Source organism: Chelonoidis abingdonii, chromosome 1 (assembly GCF_003597395.2).
Source record: "Chelonoidis abingdonii isolate Lonesome George chromosome 1, CheloAbing_2.0, whole genome shotgun sequence".
In the NCBI taxonomy this organism is placed as follows: Eukaryota; Metazoa; Chordata; order Testudines; family Testudinidae; genus Chelonoidis; species Chelonoidis abingdonii.
The window spans coordinates 142,621,220-142,648,941 of NC_133769.1; the positions used below are offsets into that span (position 1 = coordinate 142,621,220).

The 27,722-nt window shown below is 41.4% G+C and overlaps 1 protein-coding gene across 2 annotated transcripts in view; it reads right to left on the bottom strand.

The window, feature by feature from the left end:
• The window catches only part of TSPAN9 (tetraspanin 9), a 286,567-nt gene that overhangs the window by 204,221 nt on the left and 54,624 nt on the right, over window positions 1–27,722 (bottom strand). The window contains exon 2 of one of the 2 annotated variants that reach the window (XM_075070858.1): window positions 2,058–2,138. The exons of the other annotated variant lie outside the window; for it this stretch is intronic. The gene's annotated coding sequence lies outside the window, so the exon portion shown is untranslated. The remainder of the gene's footprint in view (window positions 1–2,057; window positions 2,139–27,722) is intronic. 2 annotated transcript variants of the gene reach the window in all.

Consider the following 27,722-nt stretch of genomic DNA (forward strand, 5'->3'; position numbering starts at 1 on the left):
AGTTCAGAGAAGATATCTGTTGGTTGAAAAAAGCTTTGATAAGGAGGCACTGACTCCAAGGACTGGATCTCACCACTACTTTGAGGAGGAATTGATAATGTACACCAGAGGTAGGCAACCTATGGCACGGGTGCCAAAGGCGGCACGCGAGCTGATTTTCAGTGACACTCACACTGCCTCGGTCCTGGCCATCGGTCCGCGGGGCTCAACATTTTAATTTAATTTTAAATGAAGCTTCTTAAACATTTTAAAAGCCTTATTTATTTTACATACAACAGTTTAGTTATATGTTATAGACTTATAGAAAGAGGCCTTCTAAAAATGTTAAACTGTATTACCGGCACACGGAACCTTAAATCAGAGTGAATAACTGAAGACTCGGCACACCACTTCTGAAAGGTTGCCAACCCCCGTTTTAGATAAATCAGGACTACCAATCTTTTTATCATTTTCATTTGGAAGGGGACTGAATATAATCTGATTACTGATAATACTGCTCCAAGTAAAAGGAGTTTGAGTAAGCTGAGCTAGAAAAGTTTTTTTAAATTAACATTTAAGTGTAATATCTAGTCAGTGACCAAGGGTTTTTGACTGACATAGAAGAAAAAGGGTCACTTGGATCCTGGGGGCCCTGAACTCAGAGAAATAAAGCTGGGATGTTTCCAAAACAACACCACTATTCCCACTCTGGAAAGTTCACACAGCTCGGCTTGGTTGTTCTATTGTAGCATCTGAAATAGCAAAGGGGGAAGGGAATCAAGGCTTTGGGCTGGACAGAGAGGGACTGTAAAATGCCTCTGATGTATGGCACAATGCCCAGGCAGCTGCTGCACAAATGCCAGAAGTGGGACCTTCCACTGCTTCAGCTGGATCCCTCTTAATGTTTTGAATTACAGATGGATACCTCACTTTATGGGATTCTGTTGGAACACAGGAATGCAGAGGCTGCTGCCACATGTGTCCTTATCATTCTAGTTTGAAGCCCCTGGTGGGAAAATGGTAGGTAGAGTGACCAGATGTCCTGATTTTATAGGGACAGTCTCGATTTTTGGGTCTTTTTCTTATACAGGCTCCTATTATCCCCCACCCCCGTCCCGATTTTTCACATTTGCTGTCTGGTCACCCTAATGGTAGGTAGGTCTAAAATAACCGCTAAGGAGCATCTTCATATTTGGGGTTGCAGAAATTAATTCTTTCTGCTACTTCAGACACTACAGCCAGTTCCTGTTAATCTATTAAATGCAAAACACACCTGACCTCAATGCAGCAGTCAGATTGAGTCAGGTTTTTCTGTTTTTCTTTTGTTTTAAAGATAGAAAGTAGAGAAGTTAAAGTTCTAGAGCAACACAATATTAATCAGGAATTGTGCAAGTTAAAGTACACAACCTTACAGGTTATCTGCATGTTTTTTTTTTAAAAAGTGTGGTATGCCTGATTTTGTTTCTTTATGATGTAAATAAGATAAGCTTGGTCTTTTGGGTTTTGATTTTTAAATGTTTTCCTTTCTTAATAACTTAGAAATAGCAGGAAGGTAAAGTCTGATATTCCCTGCTTTGCTGGAAGCCTTTCTTGGATGACTCCCTTTAATTTAATAAAAATTTATTTTCTCCCAATGTTTTAAAGTATTTGCATTAAGTAGGTGTTAAAAACAGAGTGTACAGCTTTTTAAACAGCCTGAACTTAAAAACCCTCTTTCTAATTTAACTAAATTTCAGCTTCTTTGGTACACTACCCATTCTCTACTGATCAAAAGATTCTTGCAAGGTAGAAAAGAATTGAATTTCTAATGTAAAAAATCAGGGAGAAAAAAAATCTAAAGGCTGTCAAGCTCTCTTTATACATCATAAACCAGGAAAATGTACACAAACAGGATTTTCGTCTTCTTTGCAGGTCCCCTTTAACACAGCATTGACATAGTTTGTAGGTTCTATTCCTTGATTGCTTTCAAGAAAAAGAAAACAAAATCGTCTGTGAAGAATTCAACATAATTCTATTAAAGCTTCCAAGCTTACACAGCTCATTGAAATTAATGGGGTTGGAGACGGATGGAGTCCTACCTTTCACCACAGCTACTGTTGACTGGAAATAGTTTGCAAGGCTGGTTTAACAGGGCAGCAGCACATCTGTTTATCCCACAACTGAAAAAGATAAACATTTTTTTTTCCTAAACAAAAGCTCAGAGTTTACTGAATACAGCAAATGAGAAAAAAATCTGGGGATCACTAGGAGATAATGTTAGGCACGAGTTAACGATAAACTGCTTGCAACTTTAACTGGAATGTTTGATACCAAACCCTATCAAATGCCACATTTATCTTCTACAACTTTTGAGAAAGTAGGTATTCCTCTGGTCAATGTAATACCAATCTGGAAAGGATCACTTTTAGAAGTCTGGTAAACCCACTGCAATATACCATAAAGTAGTAAAAATGGCGTTCAGAGCCTTTTCCCTTCTTTAATGCTTTAAAGGAAAGGTACAAAAAGTCCACACCAATACTCAAATTGGTAGGTAGGCAGGACAGTGTGGAAGGGGGCAATTTCCTCTCATGCTTTTCGCTTAGCATACTACTTGCACTCAGGGCTACCCTGAGCTTTAATATGGAGGTGCTGCCCAGGGAACCCACAGGCCTCACATGTAGTGTTTGATCTTCACTGGAGTTGCCAGGGCAACTCCCTCAGCTGCACCTCGCTCCACCTTATGTGTATGATGTACACACACAAGGCTTCTGATTGATCACCAATGTGGATCTTGACAGAGCAAGATCTGGGCCCCTCTGAGCTCCATTAAAAAATCCTCCTGTTCTGCAGGAGTGATCTGAGCAGAAGTTCTTATGGCTGCTGCACTGGGCCAGAGAACTCATGAGATCCGGGGTGTACTCCTCGTTTACTGTGACCTGATGCAAGTCACTTACACCCTCTGTGCCTTGTTTCCTCACCAGTAAAACAGGGATAATGATACTTCGTTAGCCCCACCTTTTGTCTGCCTTGTCTATTTAGTCTGTAAGGTCTCTGGGACAAGAACTCTCCCGGATGGGTTGCCTTCACTACAAAGTTATCTTGGGCTCTTACTTGCGTACACTGCCCTTCATCTGGCTCTCATGCACACATAAAAGCCTCTCACCCGAGTCTGGTGGTGCTTTACACCCAGGCCCATCCTGGGTCTATAGGCTAAAGTCCGATTTCTGCTTACAAGCGAGCTGATAATTGCCCATTTTACAGTGAGGACTCAGACTAAACCACTCAAGCGCCAACAGTCCTCCAGTACCTTCCCACAATTCCCCCCTCCCCCCGTGTGCCCAAAAGGACAGACGGGTTCTCCCACAATTCACTGGGAAATAAATCAGAGCGGCTCAGCTCACTGCCCCACAAAGAACCCTGGGATGTGCCCCAGGGGTCCTAGCAACAAACATAGGTGAGCGGTGCACCAGTGTGGACACATTCGAGTCTGGCTCTGCAGTGTGGTCATTCACACCCAAGTGCCAGTCCCCTGGGTTAATTCTACACTGAAGACATACCCGTAAGGGATGCATGTACAGTTCCTAGTACTGGGGGCCAATGATCTTTGTTGGTGCCTTTCAGCGCTACTATGCTATAAATAAATGTTTTATTCCCCACCAAAAAAAAAAAATACTAATACTAAGCATAACAAACAATAGTCGATTGTGTTGTCTGTCATTTCAGGCTGGATAAGTGTTTGGTGACTCAGATCGGAAAGTACAAAAAGGCAGCAGCAACACAAATTTTACCCAGTCTTGATTTTCCTTTTGGTTATTTCATCACGTAGGGAAACATTATTAGAAGGAGAAACCGCTGAGAGAACTACTGACAACTGCTCCCAAACCCTCTGTTGTGATCCATCACTTGACAGCACCTCATCTTCTTGTGCAGTTTTTTTTAAATAACATAGCTGTACCCTGAACAAAAGGCCCAACTAATATTCACTCATTCATTTTATTAAATTCTGCTGGCTAGTCAGCACCCTATAATCATTTTAATATATGGGATGTGGCAGTTCAAAATAAAAGTCTTCAATGTATTCTAAGTTACAGCTTGTTGAGCATAAATCACACAGCACTGGATATTCTGCATGATAATGGGACTTAGAAAACTACCAATTCTTGATCCTAGTTTGTACTGCAGACTAAACGATTGGAGATTTATTTAGTCCATTTATAACACCCTAGTTGGCTGGCATTGTGTGAATAAAATCAATACAAAACATTACAATCAAAAATAAGATCCAGCTAGCCCATACGGGCTACCAAACGGAAAATGAGGAACTGCACAAAGGTAACTAATGCTGCCAACTCTTGCAATTTTACCATCAGCCTCTCAATATCTGGCTTTGTTTAAAGCATTGGCTCCTGGAATCTATGAGATTATAATCTCAGCTTTAATTTAAAAATAAGTTTCTAGCCCTCAAGCAAACCAGGACTCAATCAGCACATATTTTTTTAACAGGTGCCAACTGATCTGGGTGGGAGGGACAGCGCTCTGTACAAGACAGTTTCTGCATCAACAAACTTGCCATCTAACACAACAGATAACACTGGGAGTCCCAAAGGATGGTGCTAGCTAGGAGTTTGGGAACTAAATCCTGGCCCCATTGATTTCAATGGAAAAACTTCCATTGACTTCCTGATGAGTCAAGCTTTACCCATGTGAGTTTTATTGACACAAATAAGCATGTGTTGGCCTTGTGGAAGAAGTGAAACTTCAAAGGTATTTTAATGAAGATAGTGGCAAATGGCTGCCACTTTTACAGTAAGTATTCTACAGTTCTCCTGGTTCTATCCCACTACAGGATTCGTATTAGGGTGACCAGATGTCCTGATTTTATAGGGACAGTCCTGATATTTGGGGCTCTCTCTTATATAGGTTCATATTACCCCCCACCCTCTCTCCTGATTTTTCACACTTGCTGTCTGGTCACCCTAATTCATATACACACACAAGCTCTGATTTGGAGTGGGAAGCATAATACCTTCAGTACTTTGAGAACTTTGTCCTACAAAGTATTAAGCAGTTTAAAGAATAGACATTATGGATACAAGTTGGATCATTCTCCAACAGACATCAGGATTATTTATTTGTTTGTAAATTTTTTCACACATTTATGAAAACTCTGTTAAAATATTTTTAGAAAACTATCTAGCACAACATACAATATTAATTGTGCAACTAGTAATCACATGCAGACATTATCAATATTTCACCTTAAAAAGTGCTAAGAAACAAAACATCTTATAAAAAGAGTGGTAAAGGTCAGAAACTGTTATTGGCACAACTACGGTTATTAAAGGACAAAATTAACTTGTTTGCTTAAAGCTATGCACAAAAGTTCATATTTAAGCTTGATTTGCAAAGATGCAAAGTATTCAAAACTCTCACTGAAATCATCTCCCAAAAGATACTAAAATATGGATTCAGGAGCCAAACTTCAGGCACAAAATAGGACTGAATAATATTAATTTTATCACAGAAAACTGAGGGGGGGATTTAAATTCAGGCTTCTGATCACGCCTCTGGCTTTAAATGTTTACGACTATCATTGCAAATATTTCATATTCAGACTCAAGTGGACAGCTCTTTAAAAAAAGAAGAGGAGAAATTTACTACTGTAAAAATTAAAGGTGAAATGCTGGCTCCACTGAAGTGAATGGGATTTCTGCCACTGACTTCAACAGAGTCAGGATTAAGATTTCAAACACGACGTGCTTGAATTCATTAAAACCAAACATTATAGACTCAAACATTAAACAGAAAGAAAAGCCAGAAGAAACCAGTGATCCAGTGATCAAACTTAGTTTAATATAAAAGATTAGCGGGGGAAACCATTTTAATTTATAACACACACTGATCAAGTGACAAGGCACTGCTTTAAAAAGGGGGAGGGAAAGGCACATTTAACACACACTCTTGTTGATCCAAATGAGACGAATCCATCATCACATTCTAGGGGTTGATTATTCTTAGAGGTTTTCTAACGCTGAAAATAAAAGGGGGCACTAATGTTCATGAGGGTGACAGAAAACCCAGCAGAGTAAGAAATTTTAGACAGAGTTATTTACAGATATTTTCCTGTGAGAAAAGAATGGAAAGAATGCAGCTGGGACCATTAACAAATCCACTAGAATACCGGTCTGTGCATTATAGTCAGTAGATTTGGTGAAGGGGGATGGTGGGAGTAGAAATCCAAACTTTAGCCTGTAATCAGAAAAATCCTGCTTTAGAAATTTGAACCAGCAGCTAGAAACATGTAACATAATATAGAACCCTTCTTAAAGGTACCCAACCTCCACAGGCATTAGAAACAAGAGAGTGCTTATACTGTGTATGTGAGGTCTATGACTGCAGCCAATGAAGGATTGAAGATTTAGCTGAAATAAAGCCAGAGATACTAAATCCTTTTATTACCCTGCAGGGACCTATTCAGAAAGAAATGACATGAACAAAATCTGTGTTTCCTTACTTTTTGTGTGTGAATGGTGCCGCATTTCATGTGTGCAATTCATCAATAAAAAATGTTGACAGGACAGAAGTTTAAATATATGCACACCGTTAAACAGAACAATTAAGATTAAAAAATTAAATAAAAATGGCCTGAAGTGACATTGAGTGAATTCTCTAGATCTATTTCTGGAGATCTGGGTTCAAATGCAGTAACGGCATAGTATAGTTTACCTTTTGTATGGCATTTGATATGGTTCTGCTGAGTGTTCTCATGGGGTAACTAAAGAAATGTGTATGCAACGGAACTACTATAAAATGGGTATACAATTAAAAAAACATAGAAGCTATTAATGGTTCAGTGTCAGCTAAGAGGAAGTATCTAAGGAGGTACCACAGGGATCCATTTCCAGTCCAGTGAATAGTCAATGATGTAATTGTCATCCGAGAGAATGGAATGGGGAATATAAAAAAAAAAGGTCTGGGGTTGATACAAGGTTGGGAGAGACTGCCAGCCTTTGGGAGGTTTCAGAGTAACAGCCGTGTTAGTCTGAATCCGCAAAAAGAACAGGAGTAGTTGTGGCACCTTAAAGACTCACAAATTTATTTCAGCATAAGCTTTCATGGGCTACAGCTCACTTCTTCGGATGCATAGAATGGAACACACAGATGACAGGAGATATTTAGACATACAGAGAACATGAAAAGGTGGAAGTATGCATACTAACTGGAAGAGTCCAATCAATTGAGATGAGCTATCAGCAGGAAAAAAAAAAAAACCTTTGAAGTGATAATTGAGATGATCTATAGAAGGAGTGAGGAGAACTTAACATAGGGAAATAGATTCAATTAGTGTAATGACCCAACCATTCCCAGTCTCTGTTTCAACCTAAGTTAATTGTATCTAATATGAATATTAATTCGAGTTCAGTAGTCCCTCACACCTGTGTGTTCCATTAATCTAGGCATGGCCCAACACCTAAATAAATATTTTGCCTCAGCTTTTAATAAGGGTAATGAGGTGCTACGGGGGAGTGGCTACAGTGGCTAGTGGTAACAAGAATTTGGAAATATGAATTGCTACATGAGAGGTGGAAATCAAATTCAGCTTAATGGGACCGAATCAGGATAACCTTCATCCAAAAATATTAAAAGAACTGGCACATGAAATTGCAAAACAAATAGCAAGAATTTTTAATGACTTTGTAAACTCAGTGGTTGTACCCTATCACTGGAGAATTGCTAATATAGTTCCTATTTTTAAGAAAGAAGGGGAAAAAGGGATCCAGGAAACTACAGACCTCTTAGTTTGACCTCAACTGTATGCAAGGTCTTGGAACAAATTCCAAAGAGACAGAGGTAAACAGTAATTGAGATAAAATACAACATGGTATTACAAAAGGTAGATCATACCAGACCAATCTAATCTCATTTTTTGAGAAGATAACTGTTTTTCTAGACAAAGCAAATGCAGTAGATCTAATCTACCTGGATTTTAGTAAGGCATTTAATACAGTTTCATAAGGAAAATTATTTGTTAAATTGGAGAAGATGAGGATTAATACAAAAATTGAAAGGCGAGTAAAGAACTGGTTAAAGAGGACTCTACATGGGTCATACTGAAAGGTGAACTGTAAGGCAAAAGGGAGGTTACTAGTGAAGTTCCTCAAGGAGCAGTCTTAGAGCCAATCTTATTTAACGTTTTCAATATTGACCTTGGGACAAAAAGTGGCTATGTGCTAATAAAATGTGCAGATGACACAAAGTTGGGAGGTACTACCAATGCAGAGGACCACCAAAATATCTTACTAGAAGAGGTGAATGATCTTGAAAAGTGTAGTAACAGAAATGAGATGACATTTAATACCAAAAAGTCATATGCTTAGAGATTAACAAACAAGATTTTTTTTTACTATAAGCTGGGGACATATCAGTTGAAGTGACAGAGGAAAAGACAGACCTGGGTGTACTGGTTGATCACAGGATGACTGACAGCACCGCAGCCATTTAGAAGGCTAATACGATCCTAGGATGCATCAGGCAAGGTTGTTCTAGTAGAGATAGGGAAGTGTTATTACTCTTACACAAGTCACTGGAGAGATCTTATCTGGAATACTTTGTGCAATTCTGGTCTCTCATTTTTAAGGAAGATTAATTCAAATTGAAATAGGTGCAGTAAAGGGCTAACAATATGATCAGAGGACTGGAGACCCTCCCTTATGAGACGACACTGAGGACTTGTCTACATAACACAGTTATGTCGACAAAAGTCAGGTTTCATCACAAAATAGTGTTAGTGTACATACAGCAACGCTCCTTCTGTTAACAAAATTCTCCTGCTTTGGTGACAAAATAAAATCATCTCAACAAGAGGCGTATAGCTTTTTGCGGCAAAGTTAGATCAACAAAGTATCTGTGTAGACACAGTGCTTGGTTATGTCATGGTAAATGGCCTCCAGGAGGTGACCCACAATGTCCATCCTGATCACTCTGGTCAGCAGTTTGAACTTCGCTGCCCTGCACCCAAGTACACAGGCATCCTCCCCTCCCCATCTGAAAGTCCAAAAGGCAAGGGAAGAAAACCATCACTCTGGTGCTGCACCAAAGACCTGCGGCTTCTATAAGGAGCTGGATACCATCCGTGGTGGTGTCCCACCTCCACTGCCAAGAGCCCCATGGATACTTTGGCGGGACTGGAGACAGCGGACAGTGGAGTTAACCCTGAGGACAAAGTCATGGACGAGGAGATTGAGTTGGAAGACAATGTGGAGCACGTGGCAAGGTTATCTGGTGGGGCGACAAGTCAGAAACTCTTCTCCACTCCAGAGGGGTCGAGCCAGTCCCAGCAGTCCATCTCTGGCATGCATGATGCAGGAGAGAAGAGCCCTGGTGACCTTTTTGAGTTGATGCTGCTTAGTTATATAAGGCAGAGCTGTCCTTTGCTCTGTACATTCCAGAAGTGGGTGAAGGAATAGAAATGTACAAGACAAGGTGTTTTTGAGTGTGCACCACATTCCTCTGTGCAGCTAAGCAGTGTGGTGGAACAGTGCGTTAAAGCACACTGAGATTTCACGGGAATACGCCAGAGAGATCTCTAGGAAACTTTCCTGGAGGTACTTGCCAATCCTCTACAAAGGTTCCTTAGCAGAGCTGCTTTGTTCCTTCCCACACTGTAGGAAAATTTTCCTGTGCCAATCACTTGTGCAGGGACCAAAGTGGCACACGGGAAAGCAGCATAGGGATCAGGTCTGAAGCTGCACACATGCAGGAGATGTACCCTTGCATCTGTTTTAAGAACCAGGAATAAGATATCGACTTCCATGACCCTCGTCTGTGGAAAATGGTGGCAGAATTTACAATATTGTCCCTACTCGCCTTCAGTGAGTACCTTAAAAAGCCACTTAGACCCTTTGCCTCATCTGGAGACCCAACCCCCTCTCCCGGTGGCAAGTTAACAAAGTACGGCAGAGTACTGTATAGAAAGACGCATTATTTGTACTCATTGTCAAAATGTTGCCTCAAAGCCTCCCTGATTTGAATAGCACCACACTGTACCCCTTAGTATCTGGCTGCTCAAATTCAGGAGCCAGGTGATCCGCTTCTGCGCTCCACCCCGGGAGAAACTTTTCACCCTTAGCTTCACGAATATTATGGAGGGCACAGCAGACTGCTGTGACCATGGGAATAGTTTCCTCATTTAGGACTAACCTGCCATAAAGGCAGCATCAGCATACTTTTAATCTGCCAAAGGCACATTCTAAGGTCATTCTGCACCTGCTCAACCTATTGTTGAAGCTATCCTTGCTACTGTCCAGGTTTCCCATGTAAGGCTTCCTGAGCCAGGGGAGTAAAGGGTACGCTGGGTCTCCCAGGATCACTATGAGCATTTCAATATCCCCCACTGGAATCTTCTGGTCCAGTCTCTGCTAGGAGCTTTCTGTACTGGACAGGATACCTGCAGATGCATGAGTCATGTACCTTTTTTAGACCACCCCGTGTTTATGTCAGTGAAATGCCCACGTGTTCCACAAGCACCTTCAATGCCGTAGAGAAGTACCTCTTTTTATTGATGTACTCCATCTCAGGATGGTCCATGGCCAAAATTGGAATATACTCCGCTGCAGTTAAGGAATTCCATTGCTGCAAAGCCATCCAATATTTCACACACATTTCCCAGAGTAACAATCTTTCTTGGCAGGATGTGATTAATAGCTCTGCACACTTGCATTACCACAGCCCCAATGGTGGACTTCCTGACTCCAAACTGATTCACAACCGACCAGTGGCAGTCTGCAATCACCAGCTTCCATACAGAAATCGTCATGCACTTCTCCACCAAGAGGACAGCTCTTATTTTGGTGTCCTTGCACCACAGTGCTGGGGCGAGCTCCGCACACAGTTCCAGGAAGATGGCTTTCCACATCCGAAAGTTCTGAAGCCACTGCTTGTCGTCATCTCACACCTGCATAACAATGCGATCCCACCACTCAGTGCTTGTTTCCTGAGCCCAAAACAGTCCACCGTGTTCAGCTGCTCCATGAATGCCCAAAATAATCTGGTGATGTTTCTTTCCATGCACATAGCAGATCAGGCAACTCTGATTCCTGTTCAGATTGGGAATTCATGATATACTGTATGACCATCCACGATGTATTCATAACAATGACCACGGCAGCAGTGTGAGATCTGTCCTTTCAGACAGAGATGGCAGGCATAAAGTAAACAGTGGCCATTGAAAAATGCCAAAAAATCCAGCCGGAAGTCCATGGAATGCTGGGACGGAAACAAATTGCATCATGGGATTTTGAACCTGCACCTATGATGCACTGTGATCCATTTGGCCTTCCCAAAACCCCTAGCTGCAGAAGGTGGTGAATAGCACAGTGGGATAGCTAGTCACAGTGCACTGCTCTCACTGTTGATGCTAGAGCACCAATTGTGGTCGAGCTCCGCCAACAGAAGGAGCATTGTGTGAACATGCACAAGCAATGTGATTATACTGGTTTTGGATCATCAGCGTAACCTACGTCGACAAAACTGTAGTGTAGACAAGGCCTTAAGGAACTTGGCTTGGTTAGCCTAACCAAATGAAGACTGATGGGAGAAATGATTGCTTTCTATAAATACATTAGAGGGATAAACACCAGAGAGGGAGAGGAGTTATTTAAGTTAAGGGCCAGTGTTGGCACAAGAAAAAATGGATGTAAACTGGCCATTAACAAATTTAGGCTTGAGATAAGAAAAAGGTTTCTAACCATCAGAGGAGAGAAGTTTTTTGAAGTTCTGGAGCAGTCTTCCAAGGGGAGATGTGAAGGGCAAAAAACTTATCAGGCTCAGTCTTGAAGCCAGTTAAGTTTATGGAAGCAATGGTATGAGATTGTCTACAGCAGCATGTTGCCCATTTGAGACTGCTAGTAGCAAATACTTCCAATGGTCAGAGATGGGACACTAGAGGGGAAGGGCTCAGAGTTACTAGAGAGAATTCTTTCCCAAGAGTCTGGCTGGTGGGTCTCACCAACATGCTCAGGATCTAACTGATCGCCATATTTGAGGTCAGAACAAATTTGTTCCAGGTCAGATTGGCTGAGACCCTGGGGTTTTTTGCCTTCCTCTGCAGTGTAGGTCATGAGTCACTTGCTGGTCTAAACTAGAGCAAATGCTGGATTTTCTGTAACTTGAAGTCTTTAAACCATGATTTGAGGACTTGAATAGAATATCAGAGTTGGAAGGGACCTCAGGAGATCATCTAGTCCAACCCCCTGCTCAAAGCAGGACCAATTCAGCCAGAGGTTATTGGTCTATTATAGGAGTAGGTGGGTGAGGTTCTGTGATGTGCAGGTCAGACTAGATGACGACGATGGTCCTTTCTGGCCTTAAAGTCTATGAGACTGTGGAATAACCCTTACTGGAGATATCCAAGATGGGAATTAGACATACTTCTACCAGACACAGTTTAAGGATAACCAACTCAATCCTGTCCATTGTGCAGGATAGACTAAAGACTCTTCCAAGCTTTCTTCCACCCCTAAATGATTCTATATGGATTGCGTATGTTAAAGTAGCACCAACAGTCATACAGAATCTGGCATGACTGGCAATCTTTATTCAGAAATTACTCAAAACAGCAAAAGGAAAGCAGGCTTGAAGTACAGCTGTATAAGAGTTCCATCTTGGAATAGCAGGGGATCCTGCAGGTGTGGAGTAGAATGCACTGTCACAGCTGAGAGGGGAGCCCAGAACTGGAATAGCAAGGGGGCTGCAGGGCAGGACTGAGGACATGGGCAGAGTTCCATGCTTGTGAAGCTTGCACTAAACCAGATTTTTTAACATACTCACACAAACATAAATCAATCATCTAAGAAAAATCTAAATTAAAGTTGAAAAACACTAAATAAGCATAAGATAACTTATCTGGAAACACTTTGGGGATCAGACACCTAATAACTGGCACAACAGTGACCGTCAATGCGTGACATGGTACTAAAACTGCCAAAAGAAATAAATAAGCTGGCATCTAGTGTTAAATCAGACACTGATAAGGCCAGTGACAGTGCAGTGACATTTGAAGAGGACACCATGAGACAATAAAAACTTAACCACTTGCTGCCAGCAAGTCTGCAAATCTCACCATTCACATTTCTGTGTCATGCCAAGAAATCCAGCCCTCTGGAATTCAGAGATGTAAGCATTTTTTTCTTTTTTTTGCTGGAGGTCACCTAGCAATAATGCATATGAAATACACACAAATGAAATTCTCCTTAAAACAGAGAGGTCTCTGATGCTAATGGGAAATGTGGTATTTGGAAAGTTGATGAAATTGCAACAGCTGTTGCATGGGGGAAAAAAGAAGAGTGAAACACTGGAGCCACCCTAACAGCTGGAACTAAGGAACAGCCCAAAAAGAGGGATATCTTGGAAGTTCTCATACACCTCTTCTCCCCGCAACCCCAACTCCCCTTTTTCCTCCAATTTATTTAAATTTTAACCTACAGACAAAAAGAATAAAAAAAGGTATAAATAGAATAGCCTAAATTTTTTCTCATCCACCCAGACAACTCATCATCCATTAAGATTATACATGGAGGATTTGTGATCTAAACATTATGGAAACATGTACCCATAGAAAACCTCACTACAGACAGTTAAACGTAGAGAAGGCTAATAAATACAAATATAAATCAATGACATCAGTCAGAGACATCTGCACCAGAAGATTTTGCAGCTCCCCAAAAATAATGAACAAAATTCAAATAGAAACTAAACAAAAAAACCCACCAACCACATACCTACACACTTCAGCACCATTTAAAATCACTCCATCCTGTATAGAGGTGATTGGTAGCTGATGGCCAGTGTCTGCTTACTCAGTTTCTTTTAGATCACAACTAGGAGCCAAATCAAATATTCACTTCACCCTCAAATTCTGTAAGGATCAGTAACATCGATGCTTGGACAGAATATACCAGGGACCAGAGAAAAATTAAGGCATGGACCATGCTGGCAACTCTTGTGATTTTATCCTGAGTCTTGGAATATTGGGTATTTTTCTTAAAGCCTCAAGTCCTGGAGCTGTGAGAGTCACAGCTTTCATTTAAATAAAAAAAAGTTTCTAGCCCACACAATTGTGAAGAAAATCTTGAAAGTGAGAACCCAAAAAGTTAAAAGCCAGAGGGCAAATAAAAAGAACTCCAAACCTCATGATTTGGAGGAGGGGGGACTGACTCAGTTTTTGAGCACTTGAGGCTGGCATTACTGCATAGACACTACGGGAAATCCATTTGAGCAAGGTTAACCGTAATACAAATTTTTTTTTAAAAAACACATCTCACAGGTTGCAAGGATTATGAGCTGTCACTCAATGTCAAATTCAGATCAGTCACCTTTGTTTAGAATAATGAGAGAAAGTGGACTGCTACCAGATGTGTAAGAGTGCAGGGAGATTAAACTGCAGGAGAGTTCTGGAACAAAGGACTATGAAATATATGTCCTACAAGAGGGGAGCATCCCAGAGCCTGGGCTCCAGCCCAAGCCCAAACATCTACACTGCAATTTTATAACCCCACAGTCCAAGCCCCACCAGACCGAGCCAGCTGACATGGACCAACCACGGGCATTTTACTGCAGTGTAAACATACCCTGTGTGTTCTGTATGTCACCCACAATAGCAGTATTTAAAAATACGCATTTAAGTGGTTTTACCTTTGTTTACTAATTAGAGTTCCCTTATGCATGTTTATAAAAACAGCAAAGCATGACAGCTCCTTGAGGAACAATGTATACAAACCACCCTACTGATGATGCACTGTTTGTTTGGTCTGGGAGTATGGGGAGTACAATCCATATTTTCTACCATCACCCTTTTTTAAATTAAATAAGTTTCCAGATGCCATCCTGCCATGAATATATTTTTATGCTAAATGAACAGACATAATATCCCTTTTGTTTGGACAATTGTACGCTTCTGTCCTAAATAATGAGTTGGTGGGGAAGAGAGCTGGTCTCACTCAGAGAAAGAACGAGTTTAATGAGTCATGAAGGTGCACAGTGTGAAATGTTTCCAGTCTAAAGATCACAAAATGAGGCCCCAACCAGGCCACTAGCTCACACAATACAATTTCCTTTTGTTTAATATCTTCTATATACTGCATCCCAAAACACTTCACAGAGTTAGATAATGGGAGGGACAAGAAGGGGCACAGGCGATGGAGGAAAGGCAGCTTTCAGCTGAGATGTGAAATAAGATGGACATTCAGTGAGACAGAGAGGTTATTCTGGATGGCAGGGGTGCAGAAGAGAAGGCTCTTACACTGGCAGTAGTGAGATTGTGCTAAGGGCCTCAGAGAAGGCCAGTGCCAGATTGCCCGGGGGGAGCAGCAAATGGAGTACAGAAAGAAGGTTCATGAAACAGGCTGGAGTAAGGCCCCGCTGGACAGGTTCCTTAAATGAACACGGGACTTTTACAGGAGTCTGAGAATTTGGGGCTAATGAGGGGTAGTTACCACAGCTATGCCAGTAGCTTATTAATGGGAACAGGGAGATGCTAACCTCTATCAAAGGCCATCCGCTAGCATTTAGTCAGTGCTGTCAGAAATGACAAATTTTTTTATTTTGTCCTTCACTGAACATTTCCTTTACTCTAATCTGCTAACCTGACTGTTACATAATTTTTTTTTTTTTTTGTGAAAAATACTGCTGTGTAGTGGTTATCTAACCAGTTTCAGCCACAGATCTCAAAGACGGCTAGCAATTATCATCCCAATTTATACCTGGAGAAACTGAGGCACAAGGTGGTGAAGTGACATGTCCAAGGTCACAAAGCAGGTTAGTAACAGCGCCAGGAAAAGTAATTGGGTTTCCTGAGTCTGAATGCAGTTCCCATCCACTGAATCACGCTGCCTTATGTAACCTACGCATTCCATATCAGAGAACACCTCTCTCCTCCCAAAACACTAAGCCTTCTGTTAAAATTGCTCTTGAAGATTACACTCTGTCATCTCCCCCACACCGTTAGCTTGCTTACAATATAAATATTAAGATATTACACCAATAGGTGCCTTAGAAATACTCAAGATAGAGTCTGGGCTATCCAATTTTCTTAAGGCAATCAGAAAGGTCTTTTGGCACACTCACGTAACACTTGATGTACACGGGATACAAACACACAGCTGTTACTACACTTCATTTTACAGATGCATCAGAATCTTGCAATTCATGATGACCACAAGTGTATTCTGAAACTTTACCCAACTGAGGTGGCTCACTGGCAACCTGCCAGGCTCTGGAGGGGTGGAACTACTTTGCTTAAAGTGTATCAGTTTGCAGCAGCCTTCATCTTTCATACAGAGGAGAAGAACCCAGAGACTATAAGGGCCGGTATGCAATGCTTCATCTTTATCAGTGACCCTCCACTTGTAACAAGACAGAGCATTATTCTGTAGTCTTAATATGGAGCTACAGCTCCCAGATACTATGGGTCCCAGCATGCAATGCTCCATTTTGATCTGTGTGACCCTGAGTTATGAAATATTTGACAATACTCCACGGCATACCAGTACGTGCAATGTAGTATGTTTTGCAAAAAAAAAAACAACTTACATCTAAGCTACTCACTGCAGCACTTTTCCATACAGAATAGAAGGATCACTGTTTAGCACATGTGCATTAGCAGGGGTCTGCAGCACTTTGCAGAAGCTATTATAGTCTCTGTCTTGTGAATATTTTATTAAGAGGAACATTAGGTTATATAAAAGCAAGGAGGTCAAGCAATAAATAGGTTTGTATCTCGATATCCCCTTGATGAAAGGTACATGATCTAATGGTTAGAGCATGAAATTGGGAAACAAAGGTTCTTTTCCTGGCTACCCCAAGGAGGCCGAGGCAGGTCACTGTGACTGTCTGTGTTTCAAGTTGGGGTGACTATAAATATCCATCTTTGTAAAGTGCTTTGAGATCTATGGACCTGTATGCCAGCAGAGTTCTTGTCCCTTGAGAGGCTGGGATTAAGAGTTCTGCTAGCCAACAGAAAGTAGGGTGACCAGACAGCAAGTGTGAAAAATCGGGATGGTGGTGTGGGGTAATAAGAACCTATATAAGAAAAAGACCCAAAAATAGGGACTGTTCCTATAAAAACGGGACATCTGGTCACCCTAGCGGAGAAAAGAGAGAAAGGAAAGAGAAGCAAAAGGAATGAGAGGCAGTAGTGAAAATGAATCAACATTACTTTAAAAAACTATTTCATTCTCAGCTGTTTGACTGTCACATTTTCATTGCTTCCCCTCCTTTCAAGTAAATGTTAGCAGTTTTCTGCTTCAGCTGTAGGGAGTAAGTAAGAAGCTGAATCAGCACCTTTGTTGCTGACAAAGAGCTCGAAAATTCTAAACCAAATCAGAACCAGAGGATTAGAGGAGCCAATCAGAGCACAGATATGTGCACGTTCCCTGTATGGCTGAGAACCAGCCATACAGCGATTATGTAAATTAGGGCCCTTCAGCCAGAGGGCAGGGATTTGCATGATGGAGGAAAAAACTACTGTAATGAATCAGTAACTCAACAGTATCCTGATGCTTTGACTGCCTGAGAATTCCATTTCAGTACAAGCCTTATTATTTCTTTTATTCATTCTGCCTCCACTCTGTAAATTACCCATATCTCCACTCACTCTAAATGCACTTCAACCCTGTTTTCTTTTCTCATTACAGTTCAATATAAAGCAGTTATAAACAGTGTCATGGCCATCTCAGAATCAGTACTTCAATTCCTCTCTTATCCAATACTGGTTCTACCAAGTCTCTGGGTTTCCTTTTGTCCCCAATGTATTTAAAGGATCGTTCTTTATTTCATTCAACTCTTAGGCTATGCATTTTTATCTCCCTGAATTTGTTTCCACATTATTTAATGGCTGCTTTTCCTAAACTGTAAAGCTACTGCTGCTTCTCCTACCACCATCTTCTGAAATGCATTAATTCCTTTTGTTTATACTGTTACATTAAAGTTACTTATAAATTGACATCCTCACTGAATTATATATTTTCCTGGGTATACGATTTGTTGTTTCACACAGAACATAAAATATCAAGTTCTGTTATCACATGAATCTCATCTTCCACATTTAAGATGTTTAGAGAGGTTCTACTTTTGACATGTATTCCTCTTGAGCCCCCTTATAAAACTTGAAATTAGAATCCCTCAACCTCTTACATCAGCAACACACTCTGCAGCATGTGCATCCAGCTCATGTTTTAGTATTATTTTCTTTATTTACACTGTCCTGACAAGCCTACAGCTGACACTATGCTAGCAGCCATAGGCTGAATCAACACCAAAGAACTGAATCCCTGCTAATTAAGTGGGCAGTGTGCATCATTAAGTACTGACTCATACTGTTTTGATTGTAGTTTTGTAAGAAATAAGAGGAATTTTGCAGTATTGCCAACTCCCATGATTTTATGGCCAGTATTGTGATATTCAAGGGTTTTCTTAAAGCCCCAACTGTAGGAATCAAAATTATTCTCTAAAACTCTCTGCTTTCATTTTTAAAAGTTTCTAACCCTTCTGGTTGCAGAGAAAAGCTTGGAAATGTGAACCCTACAGATTCAAAATCAAGAGGCAGAGAAAAAGTACCAAAAAATGTATTATTTTTAAAATCTCAATTCTTGAATACTTATGTTTGGCAAAACTGTGATCATACTTTGAAAACAATCCAAACAATACACCCTGAACAGCATCTCTTTTCTGTGATATCTGTAGGCACAGTTTGGGATATTATTAATTTTTTCCAATCTGATCCGTGGCTACGGTTTAATGCCTACATATACAGAGCCTAAGTAAGGGCATTACCAGCCTCACCTTCCCGTTCAGTTAGGTTTCCCTTTATTAGAAAGGAAGCCCTCACCCAAATGATTGATGACCTTAGTGCTTTTCCTCACTTCTGGTAAATGGTACAGTCATATCCTCAGCATTTAAGCATCAAGGGACATTTTAACCAAACATTATAAAACTATTTGGATACATTGGTGGTGTCCAGTCAGTTTAATAACACCCACAAAAGAGCCACTAGTATAACAAACAGCACAGCGCAGGATACGTGGCAATTAGCCTATCTGGTGAACAGGGAACATTTTTTTCAAGTGTACCAGAGATCTTTTCATGTTGCTAGCTAACAAGACTGAAAGCCATCCCACAGTTTCTGCTTTCCCCAGGGATATGCAGGAACTTGCAAGTATCATCTGTGGCTAATTGTCCAATCTTCAAGCCCACCTGGTTCGTTATGGGCTACCTTTGGCAACTGCTTGTTTTAGATCATTAGCTGTAATTGCCATTAATATTATATAGTCAGGATCAGAAGACAGGTAAAACAGTAGCTACCAGATTAACATAGTCAAAGAGGTCTTTTCCTCATGAATTATTACAGTACATTAGAGCCTGTAGGATACCATGGGGAATGGGAAGTAGAGGCAATTATCCAAATTCAAAATCTAATAAATAATTGAGATTTTACAGACAGCCTAGTATGTTTAAAAAGAAAAATAAAGTTAAATATAAAAGAAATCCAGAAAACTGCCTTCCTTGTGCTTTGAAAAGCTTTTAGGGCTCTGGTCTCCCTGCCTTCAGTCACTCAGGGCTTGGCTACACTGGAGAGTTGCAGCGCTGGTGGTGAGTTTATAGCGCTACAACTTACTTACCGTCCACAACTGCAAGGCACATACAGCGCTGCATCTCCCTGGCTACAGCGCTGGCTGTACTCCTGCTCTGCCTGGGGTATAACGATTGCGGCGCTGGTAATGCAGCGCTGCTCCACCAGTGTGGCCACCAAAAGTGCTGTAATTGACCTCCAGATGTATTTGGAGGTATCCCAGAATGCCTGTTCAGCCACTCCCAACAGCGCTGCAAATGTGGCCACACTGCAGCGCTGGTAGCTGTCAGTGTGGCCACACTGCAGCACTTTCCCTACACAGCTGTAACTCCCAGCACTGTACAGCTGCAAGTGTAGCCATACCCTCAGACCCTGCAACAGAACAAGAAAGCCCCTGCAGTTTAAAGAGACAATAGCTCACCTGTCCTCCCCTCATCAAGCCTCACCCAAATGTTTGTGTCTTTACTCACAGTACCAGGGATGGCTGTAAAAAAGCTGTCAGTAAGGGCAGCCTGACAGAGTAATCACCTCTTCATGCTGCCCACAAGAGATATATGTTTCAAAGCACTAATGAGCACTTAATATAAAAACCTAGAAAGCAGCTTGAGATGGGAATTTAAGCTACAATGTGAACTACCTGATCACTCTAAAATCCATCCTAAATGGTCAATCACGTGGATTGGATTGGAGAAAGGTCTTTATGCAAGAAAAGAGAAATAGGCAAGACAAATCTTCCTCTCAGGCTAAAGCCCATTTTCATTAAATACCTAGGAGGACTGAGATAAATAGGTAAATTAAAGTAGGGACAAACTCTTCTTTAAGGAAAACTCCTATAGAATTCAATAAAGGCTAACTAATAGAGGTGTAATAGGGTTTAAATAAATGATAAAAACCTCAAGAGTTTAATAGAGAGGATATCCCAGCTACAGAATTCTATGGGTTAACTTAAATACTGTACAGAAAAGAATTTCCTAGGATTTTTCATACAGACTGAACAAGCTGAATGCCCAGAAAAGGACTTAGGTTTTATTCTTATTATTATTTAAACTTACAAATGGCAAAATTCTCCTTCCTAGGGAAGCATCTGAGGAAACAGAGAAAATCAAGCTGGTAGTGCTGTGTAAAACTAGGAGATATTGGCTTTCCAAATTTTCTCAACAGATACTCAGGGTCCTTTCATCTACAGTGACCACTTCCTTGCTCCCTAAAGGGCAGCTTAGGCACCTCACCTTGTAGCATTACAAGATGCAAGGATGTATCATTTACTTAGCAGCTTCTTTCCCCACTCCACCCTTTTTGCACTATATCGGGGGTAGAAAAAACTGCAGATGTTCAGAATTGCCCTGTCTTCCTTTGACAAGCTATTATTGCCCTCCTGACATCCAATTTATGCCATAACAACCCTTTCTTGCAAACCAGATTAGGATCAAAGGTAGGAAGACCCATTTCCTATGTAATTCTGTGTTTACCTTTGGGATAAACACAGGGGAAGTAAGTATCATCATGACCCTGTCTTTGTGCATTATGCTGCACTGATGTTCCGCTGACAAGTTTTCCCATTCAGATCCTCCTTGCTGAGGTTATGGCAATTAGAAAAAGGGACCTGATAGACTAATGAGGGGAAATAAAATGAGAATGAACTGATGGGCTTGAATGTAGGAAATGTCACAGTGCTAACCAGAATTAAGTTGCCATGGTGGACATTTCTTATTCTTACAGAGGTTTGGAAAGCTTAATTGCCTTTTAACACTATCACAAGCATAATTCCTAATTCTGAACCTTAGAGTCCAAAATGTGGGTGCCTGCATGAAACCTCCAAGCTTAATTACCAGCTTGGATCTGATAGCGCTGCCACCAGCCAAAAATTTCCAGTGTTTGGCTCACTCTGGTCTCCCCAAAACCTTCCCTGGGGGACCCCAAGACTCAGATGCCCTGAGTCTTACCACAAAGGGAAATAACCCCCCTCCCCTTGTCTTCTCTTTACTTCCTCCCCAGGCTTCCCCTCCGTGGGTTATCCTGGAAGATTACTGTACTTAAACTCCTTGAATTACAAAACAGAGAGGGCAATTTACCTTCCCCCCTCCTTCTTTTTCCCCCTCCCAGTCTTTCCCTGAGAGAGACCGTAATCCTGGCACAGGGATTTCTATCCCCTAGAGCCTCACTTAGAAAAGAAAATCCAACAGGTTTTAAAAAGAAAAGCTTTATATAAAAAGAAAGAAAAGACATAAAAATGCTCTCTGTATCAAGATAACAATATACAGGGTCAATTGCTTAAAAGAAAAATATGAATAAACAGCCTTATTCAAAAAGAAATACAATTTAAACATCCCAGCAACTACACACATGTAAATACAAAAAAACAATAAAAGCCTATTGTTTTTCTACCTTTGTACTCACAACTTGGAAACTGAAGATTAGAAGCTTGAAGATAGAAAGATCCCTCTCACAGCCGAGAGGGACAGACAAAAGATACAGACCCAAACATTCCCTCCCTGAGCTTTGAAAAATCCAGTTTCCTGATTGGACCTCTGGTCAGGTGTTTGGTTCCCTTTGTTAACTCTTTACAGGTGAAAGAAACATTAACCCTTAGCTATCTGTTTATGACAAACACCACTTCACATGAGAGTGAATGGTTAACTTTTCTGTCGTGCAGAGTACACATTCGCTGCAGTAGCTAATTGCAGCATCTTAACAAGGCCCAGAATAATTCTGATCAAGGCCCGGGCTAGTTCTGCCATGTAGAAACGCAGGAACAGATGGTGATTTCACCTTGCTTTTTTCCCCCCCACACTTATTAAGAACAGCCACACTGGATCAACGGTCCATCTAGCCTCGTATTCTGTCTTCCGACAGTGGCCAATGCTTCCAAGGGAATGAACAGAACAGGACAATTCTGAGTGATCCATCTCCTGTCATCTAGTCCCAGCTTCCGGCAGTTGGAGGTTTAGGGACACCTGGAACACAGGCTTACATCTCTGGCCATCTTGGCTAATAGCCATTGATGGAGCTATCCCCCACAAACTTATCTAATTCTTTTTTGAACTCAGTTATACTTTTGGCCTTCACATCATCACCTGGCAATGAGTTCCATAGGATGACTGTGTGTTGTGTGAAGTATTTCCTCAGGTTTGTTTTAAACCTGCTGCCTAATTTAAATCAGTTGATCCCTAGTTCTTGTGTTACGTAAAGAGGTAAATAACACTTCCCTATTAACTTTCTCCATACCATTCACAACTTTATAGACCTCTATCGTATTCCCTGTTAGCCATCTCTTTTCTAAGATTAATAGTCCTGGTCTTTTTAGTCTCTCCTTACATGGAAGCTGTTCCATACTCGTAATCATTTTTGTTGCCTCCCTCTGTAACTTCAATTCTAATTATGGCTGTCAAACAATTAAAAAAATTAACTGTGATTAATCACGAGATTAAAAAAATAATTGCAATGAATCAATTTTAATTGCACTGTTAAACAAAAGAATACCATTTAAATATTTCTACATTTTCAAATATATTGATTTCAATTGCAACAGAATATGAAGTGTACAGTGCTCACATTTATTAGTAATATTTGCACTGTAAAAATGAGAAACAAAAGAAATAGTGTTTTTCAATTCACCTCATACAAGTACTGTAGTGCAAACTCTTTATCATGAAAGTGAAACCTCCAAATGTAGATTTTATTCAATAACTTCACTCAAACAAAACAAAGTCTACTCAGTCCTACTTCTTGTTCAGCCAATCACAACAGTGTTGTAAGCAAGACACGAGAAGTAATTCTTCCACTCTACACCCCACTGATAAGGCCTCAACTGGAGTAATGTATCGAGTTCTGGGTGTTACATTTCAGGAATGATGTGGACAAATTGGAGAAAGTCCACAGAAAAGCAACAAAAATTATTAAACAAAATAATCATCATCCAAACAAAAAGGTTCTTCTCCCATCTCCCACCTCCTCATTGCCGCTATGAGTCCAAAATGCACTTAAGTGCATACGTGCCTAATGTGATAGGATTCCACATGTCACAAGTCCCTAGGCATAATAGTGCCCAGCAGCCATACATGACTTTTTTTAAGCACAAGTCTGCACAGTATTTCAAAAATGCAGCAGAAGCCATGAGAAACACTATCATGGTCAAGAGCATAAGCAAATTACAGAGTCCTGCACAATTTAGCTAATATTGATGCACAATTTTTAAAAAAGCAGCAAAGGAATGAACATCAGTTTGAGAAAAAACAGATTCAACTGAGACCATGAGAACAGTTTGAACTCTAATAATTTACATATACCTGAATCAATCATTTACTCAACTTACTCTCACTTTAAAAAAAAAATTGTAATGACAATAACCTGCCAATAGAAATGCAGCAATGTATCTTCTTATGAGAGCATTCAGCAAGACCAGTAACAGGGATGGTCAATTCTATGTAATGAGGAAACACAAAATAGCATCTATTGCACTGGTGAAGGTTAACTAAAATTCAGAAAGAAAATGACCAGCTTTGAGTATGGCCAGTCTGCTAACAGACTAAAGAACAGCCGTAACGTTTACACTCACAACACGCACATGTGAACGCAAACAGACACTTGCAAAAGAAATTACCTAATCTGAGCACTGCTTAATTCCAGAAGTTTCTATCACGACATCTGGCAAATTTCTTCTAATGTTTCTGAAATGTGAGGTCCCAGGATAATTGTAATTTGTATGGCACAAAACCAGCACTACGCCCTGTTTGAAATCCCTACCACAGCATTAGCCAATATTTTCATGAGCTGCTAGCTCCAAGATCATTTTCAGATCATGCATTGCATTCTATAAATGGCATTCAACCCAAACTCTGAAGAAAGCTTACGCAGAAATGAACCTATAGAAATTTGCCAGGGATCTGCACTGGTAGGGTTGCCAACACTGTATTTAAAAAAATATGGACAGACCTCAGATGTCCCCAATCTTGACCTGAATCTCTGGGTGCAAGTCCTTTCCATTCCCCTGGGATTCCGGCCTGATGTCCACCACTCTCTGCCTGCCAGCAGCAGGGCTGTGTGCAGCTCCCATACGGGGGCAGGCAACTGCTGTGCCCAACAGACCGTCTCCCCAGCAGCCAGCTCCATCCCCTGCCTGTTGGGATTCATCTGCAGTGGCAGGCCAGGGAGCAGCGCCAGCATCACACCAGCATGGGTGAATGTAGGGAGCCAGCTCGCAGCTGAGCAGAGAGGCAGCAGGTCCGAGCTGCACCGAGTGCTCCACCTCCTCCTCCCACTATTGCCACAGTGCTGTGGCCTGGCTGGCTCAGTTCCTCCTCCCTGCCCGGCAGCCCAGGTCACATGGGGGAGGAGCCAGAACTGGTGGGGGATGGGGCACTTTTGTTTGGGGTTGGAGCGGGGGCTCCTGCTATCTCCACTGGGGACACACTTGCTGAGGGAGGCAAGTCACCAAACGGCGTGCAAGAGCCTGAATCCAGGCCACAGCCTCATAGTGTAGCAGGGGGAACAGGTGGGGCTGGGATGAGGGAGGTGATGGGCCCTGAAAAATTGGTATTGATTATCCCGGCCCTTATGTGGGAACGGCCCCAGCCCCACAGCACTGGGCGAGCTTGTCCCTGTGACCCATCACAGCCCCAGCCAGCAACACACCTCAGCCTCTCTCCTAGTAGCAGAAACTGTACGAGCAGGGTTGGTTACTGACCCCCGTGCCAGACAGCGGCCCTTCCTGACCCTGGCCCTTCAGCTCAGCTCCAGGGCACACAGCCCTGTCCTCTTACTCAGCCAGCCAGAGCCTGAACTGGGAAAGCAGATGGGGCCACTCTCAAGGGCTGGAGTCAGCAGGGGCTCCATCCAGCCAGGGGCCAATACTCAAGGGTGCATCTTCCCACCCCTCTGCCAACCCTGGCCCTTGAGCGCAGCCCCATCTTCTTTCTCTGTGCAGCACTGAAGGGCCTGGGTTGGGAGGAGAGTAGAAAGATGCTCCTGGGAGTATTGGCCACCTGCTATTGAAATATGGGATAAAAGGTATCCTTTTCTGATTTAGTACAGGAGAGGCAATTCTCTATTTAAATAAGGGCTGTCTTTTGTAATACAGGACTGTTGGCAACCATGTGTGTTGGTTAGTGGCTATGGCTAAGAGTATTATTTTCCATCTGCACCTAGTAATGAGCACACAAACTGCTCTCCAATGCGGACTTTGCCACAATTGCATATATGCACTGTCGTCATCTTGAGATTAGACTACTGTAAATGTACTCTACATGGTGCTATAGCCTGGGACCATTCAGAAACTGAAGCTAGACTAGCATTGACTAATGAGGGGCTCGCTTACTAGGTGGAGGTGCACATTAGAACAGTGCTTCCACTAAGCTATGGAACTCAAAGTTCTGGTTTTAATCTGCAAAGTCCCAAATTGTTCTAGGACTGATCTGAGAGGCTACCTCCCTCTCCATGACGTGTTGCCACAGTGGAGACCCCCTGCCTCTGACAAATGAGAGGGAATTGAGGGCAGAGCATTCTCTGTGAAGGGTTCTTGACTTGACTCACTCACTGCACCCTTGGTCAATCACAGCCTAGATCCATTAGCCTGATGGGCATGCAATAAACCCACTATTTTCTCTTTTCTTAGGCTGTTGAGAAGAGGAGTGGCTGAAGATTGGAGATGATCAGATTTATGGGCAGTCCTTTTGTATTATTGTTGTATTTAAATTTATGGGAAAGGAAACCAGAGCATAGGATGCACACCTCTAACCATTTTTATAAGTTCCAATTGTTAAAATGATACTGTCAATCAAGAAATAGGGACATTCCCAAACATACAAAAAACTTTGTACAGTTACAGATAGATTAACAGATTTTAAGGCCAGAGAAGTCCATTACGATCATCTAGTCTGAACTCCTGCATAACACATGCCATAGAATTTCACCCAATGATCCCTGCATTAAGTCCACAACTTCTTCCAGAGTTAGAGCACATCTTTTAGAAAGACATTCAATCTTGTTTTAAAGGCTTCTTTCCCACCAATACAATCACCAGAAATGGAGGCAATCACTAGCTAGGGAAACATTAACATCCAAATGACTCTCTCACTAGCAATCTTCACAAGCACACAACTATCTATATCCATATTCCCATCCTATATGCCTGCCCAACATATTCCCTTCCAATATAAAACACAAGTCACACATCCAGTTATTCAAATTCAAAAGGCACAATCTCCAACCATAATATTGTAGGCTTTTAAAAGAAAAAAACTAACATTATCAAAATACAATCTCCAGCTCTGAAATATCTTCATCTTCAATCTTCCACACGAAGTGTTTACCATACTAATCTTAATACATTCTCTATAAACAAACATCAACTTTATTCTTTTTGTGTAGAAAAGTAATTTACTTCCTATTCAAAACATCCCCCACTATTTCTCTCTCTCTTATTTGTTATCTGTGGTTTAAATTAGACATTTCTCAAGGTTAAATATATTTCTTAAAATTAGAGTACTCCAACGTCAGATTTTAGGTTGGTTCTTTCAGTCTGAGTGATTGGATGTGAGGGTTATGAATAGGTTTGCATAAGAAGGGGGTGGCTGTAGATTTGTTTCAGAAAGGGTAAGGGATGTGCTGTGGCAGTGTATAGAGCAGGAATATTGATGTTCTCTGTGCTCATAAAGATAGGGAATATGTGGGTGATTTAGATACTAATGTAGTGTTAACTAGCGATTTTCTAGATTGTTAGTGATGGTGTTAATGAGAAATGCTCTTAAGCAACCTGAACTAAGGACTAGTCTACACTGGCAACGTTAAAGCGATGTGGCTCATGTGGTTGTGGCGAGCACTGGGAGAGCACGCTTTAAAAAAAAAAAAAAAGAACACATACATACCTCCACAAGGGGCATGGTTCCCAATGCTGGTGCATTGTCTATACTGGCACGTTACAATGCTGAAACATGCAGTGCTCAGGTGGGGTGTTTTTCCACTCTCCTGAATGAGAAAGTTGCAGCGCTGTAAAGTGCCAGTGTCAACAAGCCCTAAGTTTGTTGGTGAGAGAGGGGAAAATGTGTGTGTACTATATGTATTATATGAATTGAGCCAAAAACATCCTCTTACAAATGCAGTTATCCTTGTTAGCTCTCTTACTATAGGTTACAATCAATCATTG